Source organism: Rhinolophus hipposideros, assembly GCF_964194185.1.
Source record: "Rhinolophus hipposideros genome assembly, chromosome: 6".
In the NCBI taxonomy this organism is placed as follows: Eukaryota; Metazoa; Chordata; class Mammalia; order Chiroptera; family Rhinolophidae; genus Rhinolophus; species Rhinolophus hipposideros.
Genome location: NC_138052.1, coordinates 25,892,570 through 25,910,165, shown reverse-complemented (window position 1 = coordinate 25,910,165; position 17,596 = coordinate 25,892,570). Strand labels below are relative to the sequence as shown.

The 17,596-nt window shown below is 36.8% G+C and overlaps 1 pseudogene across 1 annotated transcript in view; it reads right to left on the bottom strand.

Annotated features, from left to right (window-relative positions):
* LOC308499279 (large ribosomal subunit protein uL16-like) overlaps window positions 1-13,889 on the bottom strand; it is a 177,363-nt pseudogene extending 163,474 nt beyond the window's left edge. Inside the window, exon 1 of the transcript in view lies at window positions 13,788-13,889. The product of the transcript in view is annotated as a large ribosomal subunit protein uL16-like (transcript). The remainder of the gene's footprint in view (window positions 1-13,787) is intronic.
* Window positions 13,890-17,596: the final 3,707 nt, after the last annotated feature.

Sequence of the window (17,596 nt, the reverse complement as noted above, 5' to 3'; positions counted from 1 at the left end):
GGTTTGAATCTCTTTACCTGAAGTAATTATCAGTAATGTGCCCTTTTGATCTCAAAAGTGTCCTGATTTGGATGATAAATTATATGGCCACCCTTCTTATGATATAATGGTCACCCTTCTTTTTTTGTTTGTATGTTTGTTTTGTTGTTTTTTTTTTTCTTCTTTTTTTTATTAAAGTTTATTGGGGTGACAATTGTTGGTGAAATTACATAGATTTCAGGTGTACAATTCTGTAATACATCATCTATAAATCCCACTGTGTGTTCACCACCCAGAGTCAGTTCTCCTTCCATCACCATATATTTGATCCCTTCTACCCTCATCTACCACCCTCTTCCCCCTTACCCTCTGGTAACCAATAAACTGTTGTCTGTATCTATGAATTTTTGTTTCTTTGTTTGTCTTGTTCCTTTGTTGTTTTCAGTTTTATATCCCACATATCAGGGAAATCATATGGTTCTCGACTTTTTCTGTCTGACTTATATCGCTTAGCATTAATAATCTCAAAATCTGGATGATACCTTCTTGATATGACTTCTAGGGCACCCAGCACATTTGCCTCGAGCATTTCTTCTCCCAAGACAGCACAGAGTCTAAGTTCTCCCAGCTACATTGCAAGTTCCTTGAGTACTGTTTATTTAACTATGTGACACTAGCACAGTGTCTGACATATAGCAAATGCTCAATAAATGTTATTTTGGATGAGTGAAGATTCATTCCTTTAGGTAACACATTGACTGCTTTGGGTATCCTCTTTTAAAATATAAGTATTCCTGGAAAAAGAAGCACATACTTTAAATTGATAATGACCTGCAGAATCTGATCACTTCTTACCACCTCTACTGCTACTCCTCTGGTCCAAACTATGGTCATCTCTTGCTTGGAATTAGTGCAACAGCCTTCTCAGTGGTCTCTCTGCATTGATCATTGCTTCCCTAGCATATACTCTAAAACACAACAGAAAGTGACCTTGTTTAATCTAAATCAGATGGAGTCACTCCCCGTCTTACCCTAAGGAAAACCTCATCATTGCAGTGGCTTACAGGGAGCATTGTCAGATTTAGCAAATAAAAATATAAAAGCCCAGGTAAATGAATAATTTTTGGTACAAGTATGTTTCATACAATATTTGGGACATACTGTATTTTTAAAAAGTATCCGTTGTTTATCTGAAATTTAAAGTTAACTGGACATCTATGTTTTATCTGGCAACCTTACATACCAGGCTTTACCTGACCTAGCACATGTGCACTCACGTGCATGCTACTTGCCTGAGCCTTCCTCTTCTATTAACTTTCCTTTCACAGGGCTCCAGCCAATGGCATTGACATTGATTGATCCTCAAGTATACCAGGCATATTTCTGCACTGGGGCTTTACGCTGGTTATATCCTGTCTGGAAAGTTCTCTTGGGTACTGCTTCCACTTGCTCCCTCACTTTCTTCAGGACAGTATACACATTCTTAGTGAGGCTTTTCTTAGCCTCCCTGTCTAAAATTGTAATCCCTTCCCAATTACTATCTTCCTTCTCCACTTTATCTTTTTCCAGCATACTTATCATTACCTCATATATTCTATGTTTTACTTATTTATTTTGTATGTCTTCTCAAATGTAAGCTTCCTGAGAGGAGAAATTTTTGTCTATTTTGCCCTCTGTTGTATCACTAATGCCTAGAGTGGGCTCTGGCACAGATAAAGCCCCATAAATAATTATCAGATTAATGATTGATCATTAATAGCAGTAATCATATTACTATTGCTAATAATTTAAAGTCTATGTAGTCTGCAAAGGACTTATATAGACATTTCTCAAAAGAGGTATACAAATGGGCAAAGGTACACAGAAACATACTGAAGATAACTAATATTAGGAGAATGCAAATCAAAACCACAACCATTAGGATAGATACTATCAAAAAAAGAGAAAATAGCAAGCGTTAAAAAGGATGTGGAGAAATTGCATTGCTGGTGGGAATGTAAAATAGTGAAGCCACTATCGAAAACAGTATGTCAGTTCCTCAAAATATTAAAAATAGAATTACCATATTATCCAGCCAGTTCATTCTGGGTATCGACCCAAAAGAATTGAAAGCAGTGTCTCAAGGAGATATTTGTACAACCATGATCATAGCAGCATTATTTATAATAGCCAAATGATGGAAGCAAGCCAAGTGTCAATGGATGAATGAATGACAAACAAAATGTGGCATATACTTACAATGGAATATTATTCAGCCTTTAAAAGGGAGGAAATTCTGACACATGTCACAATATAGATGAACCGTAAGGACATTATGCTAAGTGAAATAAGCCAGTCACAAAAAAACAAATACTGTAAGATTCCACTACATAAGACGACTTGATTAGTCAAATTCATTGAGACAGAAAGTAGATGGTGGTTCCCAGGGCCGGGGGTAGGGAGAATGGGAAGTTGTAGTTTAATGGGTATAGAGTTTCAGTTTTGCAAGAAGAGAGTTTCGTGGATTGGTTGCACAACAATGTGAACATAACACTACTACACTATATACTTTAACATGTTTGAGGTGGTAAATTTTACGTTATTTCTATTTGACCACAAGTAAGTATTTTTAAAAATTAAAATAAATAAGTTAACAAAGAGTATGTAGTCTGAAGATCAGGACTAGGCATGTTGTGATATTTTATCTTTGAATCTTGACAGACACACAGGCCATGATTGGTAATATGTCCATGTAACAGATGGGACAGCTGAGACCAAAACCTCAGAACTCAGCCAAGTGAAGGGTGTGGGAGAAACCTGCGCTCTGTTCAGTATTACACGTTGCCTCTCTCGCACTAACGTTAATGCCTTATTACAAATTCCTGTGTCATTTCGTCTAGAACCCCAAACAGCAATCATTGTCATCATTTAATCACTCACTCATGAATTTGTCCTCACTTTATACCTGTTTATGCAGCACTAAGTAGACACTGGGATACAAAGGCAAAGTCCCTAGCTTGCCTGGTTTACAGTCCAACATAGAGAAACAGACATGAAAACGAAGGCACTGGCATATAATAGGCATGTAGCCTTCACTTGGAGCCCAAAGGAAGAAAGAAGTCCCTAGTTAAGGAAAGGGCGAAGGCCAGTTCTTATTCAAAGGAGCCAAAGAAGTATACCTGTAACTTCTGCAGTGATGACTGCCTTTGCTTTTGCCTTTTCACTCTTGCCTTCCCCACTTCTTCATTATGAAAATAGCCCTATTTTTTTAGGAAAGGATGGAAGCCTGAATGAGACTATATTAACTGTCTGTTTTTAAAAGAGATTTCTGATCTAAAAGTGGAAAGAATTTGTAAGACTATCCAGCCATCCACTTAGAGAAAAAGTAGTATGAAATATTAAGCATTTGACTAAATCCCTCTTCCAATGGACAAATACCAGGAGAAAAGAGAAAAAGTCAATACTTTAAAACTATTTGCCTGACTGATTCACAGCTTTTAGATTCTGACTGTCAAAATCCTTATAAAAAAAGGAAAAAAAAAACATGAAACTACAGTATTACTCAGAGGGATAAGTTTTTATATGTTCCCTATGCAAGCAAAAAGTGATAGATATAGTATTTTGGTAATAAACCTCATGATAAAAATTTAAAAATTAAAAAGGAAATATCTACATAGCCACATCTAGATATGTCTGGGAGAACATTGAAAGTACACACACACGAAGGAATCTGAGAACTTTGAGGGACAGGAAAATCTTTCACTTCTTATTTTATATGATTTTATGAATATATGATGTACTTTTTTGACATTTTTCAAATAAAAAAAGAAAACCAACAAGACTAATATTAAATGTTTTTATATATGCATAGTGAAGTATAAAAGAAGGACGTCCACTGTCAATGACTATTTTGATTTACATAACAGACACCTTTATCCACCGTTAACAGGAAGTACTATAGCACAGTGGTTACAAGTGGGGGTTTTTAAGTCAGACTTTGGTTTGAATTTAAGCCTCATTCTCACTGGTTGTGAGACTGAAAAAATATGATTTACCCTCTCAAAACCTATGTTCCAATCTATAAAATGGGGAAAATACTACCAATCTCTCAGATTGATTGTTGAGATTTTAGAAGTTCATATATCTGGTACATACTAAGCCCTCAGTTAAATGCAATTATTAGAAGATTGCAGTTTATAGATGATGTAATACAGAATTGTACACCTGAAATCTATGTAATTTCACTAACAATTGTCACCCCAATAAAAAGTAAAATAAAATAAAAAGATTGCAGTTAACAAAAAAGACCAGATGACTCTACAATGTTAGCATTAAATTAACTGAATGTAGACATAAAAGATCAGGAAAAACAAACTGGTAATAGACTGTAAAGAAAGTGTGGATTTGATAATAAGGCAAATTAATCCTCAGATATTGATTAGGATAATAATCATGCTAACTTTGTATCGTGTTTCTAAAGATACCATGTGCCTGCTTTCTCTTCTAGTTTCTTAAATAGTCAACAATCTCTAGAGATTGTTCTTGAGACTTAACCATGTATGATTAAAAATAATAGATGATATTGAAAGCATCTGGTTCAGCAAATGCTCTCAGGACTGAAAAGTCAAGGTACTAATGTTGCTTTTTAAGATAATATAAACTGCCAAAAGGAACACTGATTGAATTTCTAAAAGGTAAACTGCTTAACACAGAGGAATGAAGAGTTATTTTTTAAAGAGTTAGAGGAGATTCAACTGAAATTTATCACAGTTAAGTACCAAACCAAGACAAGAAAAAAATATGTGCTACAAATAAAAACAGTTAAGCAGAGATTTTAAAAGCAAGCTGTTTGGACAGTTAGTGCAAATCTTTATATGTTTACATAATAAAAACACATAAAATAAACAAAAATAACAAGGTTAGGCTAAAAGGAAAATGGCAGATAATGAAATTGAAATCTACAAAATATTTCAAGTAATTCTAAATACTGTTCTACAAATGTTCAACTTAGCCTCCTCGTTAAAGAATAATTTTGTGTTACAAGTCAGGTTTGGGTGGGAACAAGGATTTAACAATGGAGAGGCATAGATTTGTCTTGCTGTCTCAGCAAATATTGTCATAAAACAAGTTTGCTTTCCAACTTTGTAAAAAGAGCATTTGAGCAATGTACACATACTAGAAGAAATAATTGTAGGCAGAGAAATAAAGTAGACACACTGTCCTTTTATTCCTCTCGTACTGTGACAAGGATCTAATCATATCTGGGACACATAAGCAAAGCTGCCCCAAGATATGGACAGAATAGGAAGCCATCTTTGCAATGAAATGTGGGAACTCTTGCCTCCTCCAACAAATCTTCCGCCACCAACCAACCAACCATAGAACAACTTTGTCTTAGAGATAAATGAAGCCAAAGTACAATTTTCAGAGTGCCGCTTATGCTACCCTGGGGGAGACAGAACATTCTGGATATGTGGATTCTCCTGACCCTGATTTTCTCCTGCTTGGCCATTAGCACAGATTAGCTTACTGTTCACATTGCCCCCTAGACACTAGGCAGAGAGAGCAAGTGGACTGAAACAGAAACAAACCTTTGATGAGAATGGGAAGTGGGTTAGGGGTAGGGCACAGTAGAGCAATAGCATGAGGTGTCAAGCCAGAAAAAACAGGTTATGATGGACATACGGCGTCCATATTTTCTAAACCCAAACTCATGACACATAGCTTGACAGGTATGATTGTACTTATGGGAACAACAGGACAGAATATTTACAATCCAGGGTTGCCCTGGAAAATCTAAGATACATAAACACCACATCCATAAAGGCATTGATAGTGGGAAGGTTAGCTAACATAACCTACTTTAGAATTCTGCAAGTGCTGGCCAACACATGTGAAAGCAAGTTTGTTAAGTCACACTAGTCTCTATTTATTTCAATCACAAATACATTACATATTTTTGACACATTTAGGATCCCTATTCCAAAGACTTGCCATAAGAATAGCAGGTGATATCTGAATGAAATAGATTTTTACAGTTGAGTAGAAAAGCGTGCATCATATCATATTACATTGCCAAGCTTGCCAAACTTGCCTGCCCAGGCCTTACAGGAACACTAAACTCACCCAGAAATGTCATGTAACATAAGAGAGCAGATATTCTCAAAAAGCCTGTGCACTCATGGACACACTTTCAGATTAGGCTCCACAAGCTTTCAAAGAGAAAGAAAATTAATCAATTCAAATTTGTGCCACTTTTTTCTTGCCTTACATCCATTTAATTACTTGCATGTGAGAGTCATTGTTTCTTATATGACCCCCCAAAAAATACTTTAGTGAAAGCTTCTTGTAGAAAGAAAAACAAAGGTCAGTAACCTAATATCCCCAAGCAATCCTACAAAAACAAACCAGGGAGGGGAAAAAAGTGAAGAAATGCTCTGAACGGGGAAAAGATATTCGTTTGTTTATTCTTTCAACAGTGAATAAAAGTTATGAATCTGCCAATAACTATACATTAATTGTGTGCCCAACTTTTAGAGTATAAGGAGACCCCATAAAAAATTAGAAGACTCTTTTTTGTGATGTAAGAAGCTTTTTACGAACTAAAAATGTATCAGATACAATAGTTTATCAAATTTGTAATGGCATCAAAGAAATTCGAAGTGGGAAAATGCCTGGGGGATTATCTAATGAAGGGAAAATTCTTCTCTTTCACATGAGGAAACTAAGGCACAGCAGCATATCCAAGGTTACCTGTCTAGCTGTAACTGAGTCAAGGCAAAACCCCATCTCCTGTAGAGTTTACAGATGAGTTTACTCATCTGTAAAATGAGGGTGCCGAACTCCGAGGTCAATGCCAACCATAGCATTCTGCAATGCTGTATTGATTGATTGCTTTGTAATCTACTTATTTGTATTTTGGCTGTTAGATAAAGGTAAGGCTGCCAGCTTTGACATATTTCTAGCCCTTAGAAAGCTGACTTGACATGACAGTAACACCCTTCCAAACATTTATAGAGACAATGTTCTGAACAATTTGCAGATTTAATAAGGTGACACATTTTCAAGCATGGTACAGTTACAGGCCGCCAACCTGAATGAATGCATGCGAGGGAGGTATTATTTTTTTTTAATTTTCAAGATGTCACTGACAAGGGAGACATATGCCAAATGGTAATATGCACCTCTATTTAAAACAAAAAGAAAGAAACCTTGAAAAAGTCATGTAGAGCAACAAATGAAGAGCATGACGTAAGAATGAGTGAAACATCAAAAGAGGATATTGAGAAGGAGAAAATACATTGATTAAAATTATTTGAAGTTTAAAGTGACCAGATGATTCTTCTTTTCCACTTGTACTTTCCCCCAAAACATGGCCAGGCAGTAAAAAAAAAAAAAAAAAAAAAAAAAAAAAAAAAATGACTATCTGACATAAATATTGAATGAATTAATGAATGAATGAGCAAATTATTAAAAACAGGAGTAGCCAATTTATTACTATCTAAAAATATGCTTCAATAAGATGTAGTATTTTTTCCATGTATTATAAGGTGCTTTATAACACAATAAGCCAGTGGACAAAACATTATTTTAGGGTCACAGAGTGCTTTTTTCATAATATATAGATTTAGCCAGATATCTACACCACCAAAATTAAGATTGGAGGCAATTAAAACAACAAAAGGACTTGGAAAAATTCATTGAGAAGTCTTGTTACCTGGTTACCTGACTAACTGACCATGTGTCAAGTAACCAGGTAAGCTTTTAAATTTCTAATGCATTTTCCCTACACTGATAAGTTACATATATTTTGCAACTAAACAGACCTGGTTTTCAGCTCATCGCTTACCAGCTATTTGTTCTTGGGCAAATCACTTCAGTTCTCAATGACTGTTTCATTGTCTGCAATAATAAAAATGGCTAACTCACTAGATCCTTTAAAGATTAAATTAGATAGTATCCAAAAAGTAGCCATTGTGGTGTCCGAGACACAGGGAGCTTCCAGTTTGTGTAGTTACTCATGGTAGTGGCAATAAGAGTAGTAATGCTATGAAATTAACATAGGTTTTGGATTCAGAGAGAGCTGAGTTTGAAGCCAAGCTCTGTGCTTAGCGGCTGGTGATGAGAGATTGTCTCTGTTTTCAATTTCTTCTTTTGAAAATGAATAGCTTGACACCTTATTCTTACTATTCTAATGAAAATTAAGTGAGATTAATATATGTTAGTGCTATACAGTGCCTGGCGTGACTGAGGCAATCATACAGAAATGTTAGTCCTCAACACTCCTGGTCCCCTTAAAGGAATAAGGAACGCCCCTTATTCCTTTATTCATTAATTCACGATCATGTATATGCTGAGCCCCGGGCACTGTGCCCTGGGAATCCAAAAGGAATAAGACTTTCCATCCTGGTTTGAAGAGTGGGTTAAGGAGGCAGAGCAAAAGAAAGGGAGATTACAGGATGTGGTGACAAATAATTTAAAGGAGCCCTAAACCAATGTTTGGGAGCACAAAAGAGGAAAGAATAAAGTTTTCTTGAAAAGTTTTGGAAAGTTCTTAAAAAATTAGACCACTTAACACCTACTAGGATGGCTACAACCAAAAAGAAAAAAGAAAAAAACACACATCAACAAGGATAACAACAGAAAATAACAAGGTGTTGGCAAAGATGTGGAGAAATAATCGGAACCCACATACATTGCTCAAATGGCACAGCTGCTGTAGAAAACAGTTTGGTGGTTCTTCAAAAAGTGAAACAGAATTGAGATCCAGCAATTTCACTCTCAAGCATATATCCAAAGGATGGAAAATAAGTCTTCAAACAAAAACGTGTACACAGATGTTCATAGCAGCACTATTCACAATTACCAAAAGGTGGAAACAACCCAAGTGTCCATCAACAGATGAATGGATAAATAAAAGGTGGTAGAAAGGAATACTATTAGGCCGTAGTAAGGAATGAAGCATTGCTAAATGCTACGACATGGAAGGACTTTGAAAACATTATGTTAAAGAAAGAGCCAGTTACAAAAGATCATGTGTTATGTAATTCCACTTACATAAAATGTCCAGAATAAGCAAATCCACAGAGTCCGAAAGCAGATGACTGGTTGATTAAGGCTCAGGGAGATGGAGGGATGGAGGGAGAGGGTGATAGCTAAAGGGTACATTTGTGGTGATGAAAATATTCCAAAATAGACTCTGGTGATAGTTTTACGTATCTGTGAATATACTACAAACCATTGAATTATAAGCTTTAAATGGGTCAATTACATTGTATGTAAATTATTAGTTTGGTGCAAAAGTAATTGCGGTATAAAAGGTTAAAAGAAAAATTGCAAAAACCGCAATTACTTTTGCACCAACCTAGTACATCTCAATAAAGTTGTTCTAAAAAGGGAGAGATAAAGAGAAGCTAAAAATAAAAATATTACACACACACACACAATGTCCTAGGAGTTTGGCCAAATTTCTGCTAGATCCAATAAGGACAGTAACCATTGGTGAGCACTCCAGGGCTACAGCTGAAAAAATAAGAAACAAAAACAAATCTAAGAATGTTTCAGACAGAAAAGGTAAGGGTTGAACAACATGTCCAAGCCCAAGGCAGTGAATGGTGTTAACGCCTGAAACATTGAGACATTGAGTGGGATTCGGGACACGGGCACAGTGGCAGGACAATAACGCTACGGAGTTTAGAATAGTTGGCCCAGAATATAGCAGTGGCCTTGAAAGCAGGCTTCAGAGTGACTCTGTCACTCACTGGGTATGTGTGCAGGCAAAATCTTTCTTATGCATTCATTTCCTGTAAAATGGCAATAAACAGAATTACCACCTCACAAGATACCCTGAAGACTTATGGGTTTTCAGGGTATCTATGGGTGAAACATAGATTCAGACCCTAGCAAACAGTACACAGCCAGCAAGCACTAGCTGTTGGAGCCTGTGGGAAGCCAAGAGAGTTTAAAATAAAAAATTTCCAGTTGGCAACAAAATGTTACAGCAGATGATAAAGGTTTCTAGCTTTTTTAACTTTTAGGTTTTTTTACATTTTTTACAATTTATACGTTAATGCCACTAATTTAACTTCCTCTGATCCATCAAGAAATACACATTTAAAAAACAAAACAAACAAACAAAAAAACAACCTTCAGAGAATTATGGTTAATGTCTCCTAGGCTAATGATACTGATCTGGCCTCAGCAGCTCAAGCTTAGCCATTAAAAAAAACAAACAAAAAAAGTTCCTATTATGATGATATTCTAATTACACATCTCAAACTTCATCTCAAGTATATGCAATCTAATATTGGCAGAGCTAATTCAACCAAGAACATTCTAGCCAGTAAATAATAAATTCTCGGAAGCCAAAATTTCCATTTACACCTGTAAATAGAAAATTCAATTTAATGCAAATTGTTAAATAATAAGACCAGTGGGCAATGAACCATACTAAACACATCATATGAAATGGATCAGTCATGCAGCATGGTGACCAGGAAAGAAATGTGTGACATGTTCTGTAGTTAAATTCTACGTGTTTACAAACACACACACACACACACACACACACACACACACAGAGCGAGGTGCTATCACAGAGACACAGCACGCATAAGAAAAATGCAAAAATTCTGAGTGGCTGGTTACGTTCCTCTGTGTTTAAAACATTTTTGGTCACCTTCCATGGGATCATCTAACCATGAAGAATGCTATTTTATACAATGCCTGGCAGGGCAGTTGTTAGGAAGGGGAATCCTGTAAACGGTTTTGTTAAAGCTGCAATCATTAAGGAGTTGACTCAGGCCTGCTCTTTATTAAGATCTCCTTCTTGAGAAAGTTCAGAAGTCACAAGCCACAAATTTAAAATTAGCAAAATTCTTACAGAATTCCTCTAATTGTGAGGCATACAAGGTTAAAATAATTCAATGTAGATCACTTTTTCCTCCCATAATCTGGACAAGAGGATATGGCTTGGACTTCAGAGATTTTGGAGATCATTCAAGGTGCGAGATTCAGGATGTATCTTACAGCATGTCTGGAGAGCAAGTGACTTGGGGAAGAAAAGTTTGGAAGGAAATAGGTTTGATTTTTAAATATTTTCCAGCTCTTTTATTTTTAAATAAACTATCATGCATCCAAGCTTGGAAACAATTTAAAAGAAAAAATCACATGGATCATCTTTCACCATAGTCACCAAGGTGCTGACACCCGAACATAGGCTGTTAAAAGAAGAGAGCAAAATTCTTAATGCTAACGTAACCCTCTGCTTTTTGAGTTCCCAGTCTAAAGAGTAGGCAGACCAAAAAGCCAAGCTAATCTCAGAGGCAAATTATTTTAATTTTTTAAATATGTGTTTGTGAAGTACCTGTTTGCATGGAGCTGAGGGATTTCAGGAAATGCCAGGTCACCCAACATGTTTGTCAATAAAAAAACTAAAACTGATACATAATCTCTACACACACACACATCAAATCAATACACATATATAGAAATAATTTTAAATGCCATTCAAAACTGAAAAATATTCAGCTAAATTATACACTAATTATTCAGTAATTCTCCTCAGCACACTTTAGTTATTTCCACTTCCTTGTGCTCCAATCAATTCTTAAAGGAAGTTTTCAGGTGTATTTTCCAATCAAAAGGTCACACAGTCAACCTAAAACCCATTGGTTTTTGGCCACTTGAAAAGTTTTGGGGAAAAAGTTTTTAGTATAAAATTATTTCTACACTACTTCAATTAGAAGAACTTAGAATTCTTCAATTAGAAGAATTAGAATTAGTTAGAGAACTAATTTAATTTTTTTGAATATTCAAGTAAAATTTATGTGAGCCTGAAATAGTGATGTAATTAAGAAAATAAAAGTATCTGAAATATTTCTTTAAACCAATCAAAATAAAACACAGTTCCTTTTTATTATATCAGTTGAGCTTCACATTTTCTTCTTGCTAAGAATTTTGCTAATCAGACTAATATAGCAAAAGAAAGTTCTTATATTTACCCACCTCAATCACTCTCCACTTATATCTTTATACCTTTAAGAAATATTAAAACATAGGTTAGCAAAAGAATAGTTTTTTTCCTATTTGTTTTCTCAGTTGATATCTTCCAAATTTCCAGTGATATCTGCTGTAAATATTTTATTACTGAATATTTCATGTAATTAGTTAAAAAGTAGTGATAACGTAGGACGACTTCATCCAAAGATCCACCAACATATGGAAAATACTGCAAATTACCAAATAAGTCCATTGAGTGAAACATAAAGTAAAAACAACTTTAAGAGACAGCTGGACATGTTTATGTAGGCAAAAGGGGTTGGAAGACATGCTGACAACACGAAGAGGTGTGTTGCAATAAACTTGAAGGAGACAGGCCATTGGGCCAACCATCCCTTTTCTATCCAGGAATTCCTTATGTTCTCATTAGTGTCTCACATCTGGACAGCTGTGTTATTAAAATTTGGCCCTAAATTTAAGTCAATAGAAGAGTTTGATATCTCAATTTCATTCTTCCTTTATATATTAAACACACACACACACATACACACACACACACACACATGCGCACACTCGGCATGAGCAAGATTCAACTTTTGTTAAAGGAAGCATTTCATGTGCAGACATCAGATTTTTGTGACTTATGGCCAAGTGGAGGAAAAGCTTTGTGAACAAGCTTGTTCTGCTCATGTCCACCTCTGCCTGATACAAGTACATGTTCATGTCACCTCACTTTCATAAATACGACATTCTAAACAGTGCTTTTGAAGGCCACCTTTAGTACTAACTCAGGCCTCAAGTTTCTGTAGCTGAGTTATTTGGGAATAGAAAATGTTTTAAGGGTCAGAGAAAAAGGGCAGTTCTTGTCATTCTTTTATCTTTCCTCATCTTTTATAATATGAACCTAGGAAACATTTTGTACAGGATTGGTTAGAAGCCAAGAGTATCACTGACTCCTTTACTGGTTGCCATTTCACATTTCTTGCTTCAGGAACTGGTTGAGCTTTTAAATGCATTCACATTTTAATTTATATGATGTGGCTATAACCTGCAACTGAATATAAATAGCAAACGCCTGCCTTTGCACTTGATCATTAACACACACATAAGATTCCCCACTGTCTCATTTGTTCTAAATCATGATCCCATCAGGTTGGGGCTATTATCTTATATTTATAGATGTAGAAACTGAGGCCTAAAGAAGTTAAGTGACTTGGCCAAAATCATTTGCCCGCATGGTGAGTGGTCAAGTTAATGCCTATGATGCCTAGCTCAGTCTTTTTAGAAAATACACTTGGGAACACAGGTATAAGAATGAACTTACAGTCAAACAGCAAATCAAGTCTCATGTGATTTTTTTTTTAAATAAAGTTGATAGAGAATTAGCCTGAAGAATCCAAGATGGCAGACAAGATAAATGGTGTGCTTGCCTTATCCCGTGAACACATCAAAATTACAACTGAATTATAGAACACTCAGCTTGGCAAACCACCTAAAGTCTAGCTGAACGAAAATTTTATAACTAAAGATATAATGAAGAGCCATTTTGAGACTGGCAGAAGGTGCCGAGACACAAAATGGTCTGGTCCCACACCCATGTGCGGCAGTTGAAAATCGGGAGAGATATCTCAGCCGCAGAGATTCTCCACAAAGGAGCAAGGCACCCCAGCTCCCTACACCAGGCTCCTCAGCCCAGAGTACTGGTGATGGGTAGCAGAGCCCCCACAACGTCTGGCTGTGAAAAATAGTGGGGATTCTGACTGTCCGGGTGGGACAGAAGGCTGTGGGAAACCCAGACGTCCTATTAAAGGGCCCATGCAGGCACTCACCTTGGGTTCCAGTGGAGGGTCAGTGATTCTGGGAGTGTTGGAGACATGGGGAAAGACAGAGTTGTGTAACTTCCGGAGGAGGACTGGAGGGACAGTCTCCATGTTCCCTATGTGGGCCCTTCTTCCACGCAGCTGGCAGGTAGGAGCCATCTTTCCTGTGTTGAGCCCACCCCCAAAGGCCAAATCTGAATCTGATTGGCCTGATGAGCTCTGCTGCTCCACCCTGCTGAGTCACCGAGACCCTGCCTCACCTAACTTGCATAGCATAGGAGGCTTTATCAGCAGCTGAACCTTACGGGAGCCAGCAAGTGGCAACAGCCTGAGTGTCTTGGCTTTTTGTGGAGCTACCCCAGACCAGGTACTGGTGGCAGCTGTCCTCGGTTCACAAGGTGGCCTCTGCCATGCGATTCCAGGTACTGTACAGGCAAGCACCAACTGTGGATTGCATTGTAGCTCCTACAAGTTACTCCCGGGCCAATCACAGGCAGTAGCTGACCTGAGCCTACACTGGACGCTGTCCCAAGAAGCCCCAGAACCAACATATTTGGAGGTTAGCTTCAGACCGCAGCAGACCACCACCTAATTAGCCCCACAAGCAGCACACACAAAGGGTGGTCTCAACAGGCACCAGAACCCACTGGGGCAAATCCCACTTCATGAGGTAAGCTCCTATAGAGTAGCCCATAAGCTGTGGATGTGGCAAAACCCCACAGCCAGTCAGCCTGAGGTCAATACCACCCACTGACATGATAACAGCAATCAAGGCTTAACTACAACAGGAGAGCACACACAACTCAAACAAGGGACACTCCTGGAGCACCTGGCTCAGGTGACCTTGGAGACTGCCCCACCATAGATTACCCTACCACATAAGACCAACTAGCAAGACTGGGAACATAGTAGCCCTACCTAATACATAGAAACAAATGCAGAGAGGCAGCCAAAATGAGGAACAAAGAAATATATCCCAAATGAAAGAACAGGAGAAAACTTCAGAAAAAACCTAAACAAAATGGAGGCAAGCAACCTACCATATACCAAGTTCAAAACAATGGTTATAAGGATGCTCAAGGAACTTAGTGAGAGCTTCAACAGATAGATAGCAATCATAAAAAGGACATAGAAACCATAAAAAAGAACCAGAGAGAAGTGAAGGATACAATAACTGAAATGAAGAATGCACTAGAAGGAATCACCAGCAGACTAGATGTAGCAGAGGATCAAATCAGCAATTTGGAAGACAAGATAGCAGAAAACACCCAATTGAAATAGCAAAAAGAAAAAATGAATCAAAAAAAAAATGACGATAGTTTAAGAGACCTCTGGGACAACATCAAGCGTAACAACATTGGCATCATAGGGGTACCAGAAGGAAAAGAAAGAGATTGAGAATTTTTTGAAGAAGTTTTCCTAACCTTGTGAAGGAAATAAACATACAAGCCCAGAAAGTGGAGAGAGTTCCCAGAAAGATGAAACCAACTAGCCCACACCAAAACGCATTATAATTAAAATGGCAAAGGTTAAAGACAAAGAGAGAATCCTAAAAGCAGCAACAGAAAAGCAGTTATTTACTTACAATGGAGCTCTCATAAGACTGTTAGCTGATTTTTCAACAGAAAGTTTGCAGGCCAGAAGGGATTGGCGTGAACTATTTATTCAAAGTGATGAAAAATAAGGCCCTACAACCAGATTACTCTACGCAGCAAAGGTATCATTTAAAGTCAAAGGACAGATAAAGAGCTTCTCACACAAGAAAAAGCTAAAGGAGTTCATCACCACCAAACCAATATTACAAGGAACCTTAGAGGGAGTTCTTTAAGATGAAAGAAAATCAAAAATATGAATAACAGAATAACAATAAGTACAACAATTGCTTTCAATGTAAGTGAATTAAATGCTCCAATCAAAAACATAAGGTGGCTGAATAGATAAGAAAAAAAAACCTTTACATGTGCTGCCTGTGAGACTCGCTTCAGATTGAAAGACATACACAGACTGAAAGTAAAGGGATGGAAAAAGTTATTTCATGAAAATGAAAATAGAAATGAAAAAAAAAAAAAAACTGGGGTAGCAATACTTACACCAGACAAAATGGACTTCAAACCAAAGGCTATAATGAGACAAAGAAAGACCCAGTAATTCCACTTCCTGGTATTTATTTGAAGAACGCAAATGTTACTTCAAGGGTACATGTGCATTCATATGTTCATTGAAGGATTGTTTGCAATGGCCAAGATGTGGAGGTAGCCTGAGTGTCCATCAAGAGAACAATGGGTAAAGAGGAGGTGGTACACGTATACAGTGGAATATTGCTCGGCCAAGGACGGGAATGGGTCCTTGCCACCTGCAGAAGCCTGGATGGACCTGGAGGGTGTTGTGCTGAGTAGAGTAAGTCAGACAGACAAAGACAGATGCGATGTGATTTCACTTATATGTGGGATCTAAAGTACAAAATGAACAAACAAAACAGAAACAGACACATAGATACAGAGAACATTTTGATGGTTGCCAGATGGGAGGAGAGTTAGGGTGATGGGTGAAAAAGAGGAAGGGATTAAGAAGTACAAATAGGTTGTTACAAAGTTGTCATGGGGATTAGTGTAAGGTATATATGCTAGAGTATAGCAAAAAGAATATAGTCAATAATATTGTAATAACTATGTATGGTGTTAGATGGGTATTAGATTTACTGGCATGATGGGTGGGAGGGGGGTTGGGAGGCCAGGTAAAAAAGGTGAAGGGATTAAGAAATACAAACTGGTAGTTACAAAATAATCACAGGGATGTAAAGACAGCACAGGGAATATGGTAAATAATATGGTAATAACTATGCATAGTGCCAGGTGAGTACTAGACTAGTAAGGAAGATCACTTCTTAAATTACATAAATGTCTAACCATATGCTGTACATCTGAAATTAATATAAAATAATACTGAATGTCAACTGTAATTGGAAAATTAAAAAGAGGTGTGGGAAAAGTAAAGGGAAATAAGTAGTCTAAATTTCCAGGTATAAAACAAATAAGTCGTGGGGATGTAATGTACAGCATGGGGAATATAGTCAATAACATTGTGGTAGCGTGGTACGGTGTCAGATGGTTGCTGGATTTATCATGGTGATCACTTCTGTAGGTATACATACACGTCAATGTTGAATAACTATTGTGCACACATGAAACTATTGTGATATTGTATGCTAGCTACATTTTAATACAAATCTTTAAAAAAATAAAGTTGAGCAACAATATAAACAAATGATGAGCTTGTGTCTGTTGCGTCCATTTTGAAATCTACTACATGGTAACAATATGCACATGTACTTAGTTATCTCAAGTAAAGAGTAAAGATGCTTAAAAGAAACAGAATCCATACATTCACTAAAGACTTCTTTATAGTTTGGTAATTTTTTTCTTCTTGTTTTATGTAAAAAAAAGAACAAGATGTGCAACCATTTCAGTCAATAAGTAAATCAAAATATAGAAGTTATTTGTATGTGTTTGTTTTAATTTCAAGCATCACACCTTTTGCAGCAAAATTCCAAGCTTTACCTATATTTTAAATCAACTGAGAATTACCAAAAATATTATTTCCCAACAAAAGCCAAATCCACATTCAAAACTGATTAATTGTTCTCATTGCCAACAGAGGCCTTATTCAATATTTGGGCATAACAGATAGTATTGAAATATAAACAAATAGACTATAGAGAGTGGAGGCAGTAATGGCAGGAAGAAGGTATTAAGGAAAGAAATAGATACTGCTGCTCTGAGTCTGACTCCTATTGTATCTAATGTCATACCCATTTTGCA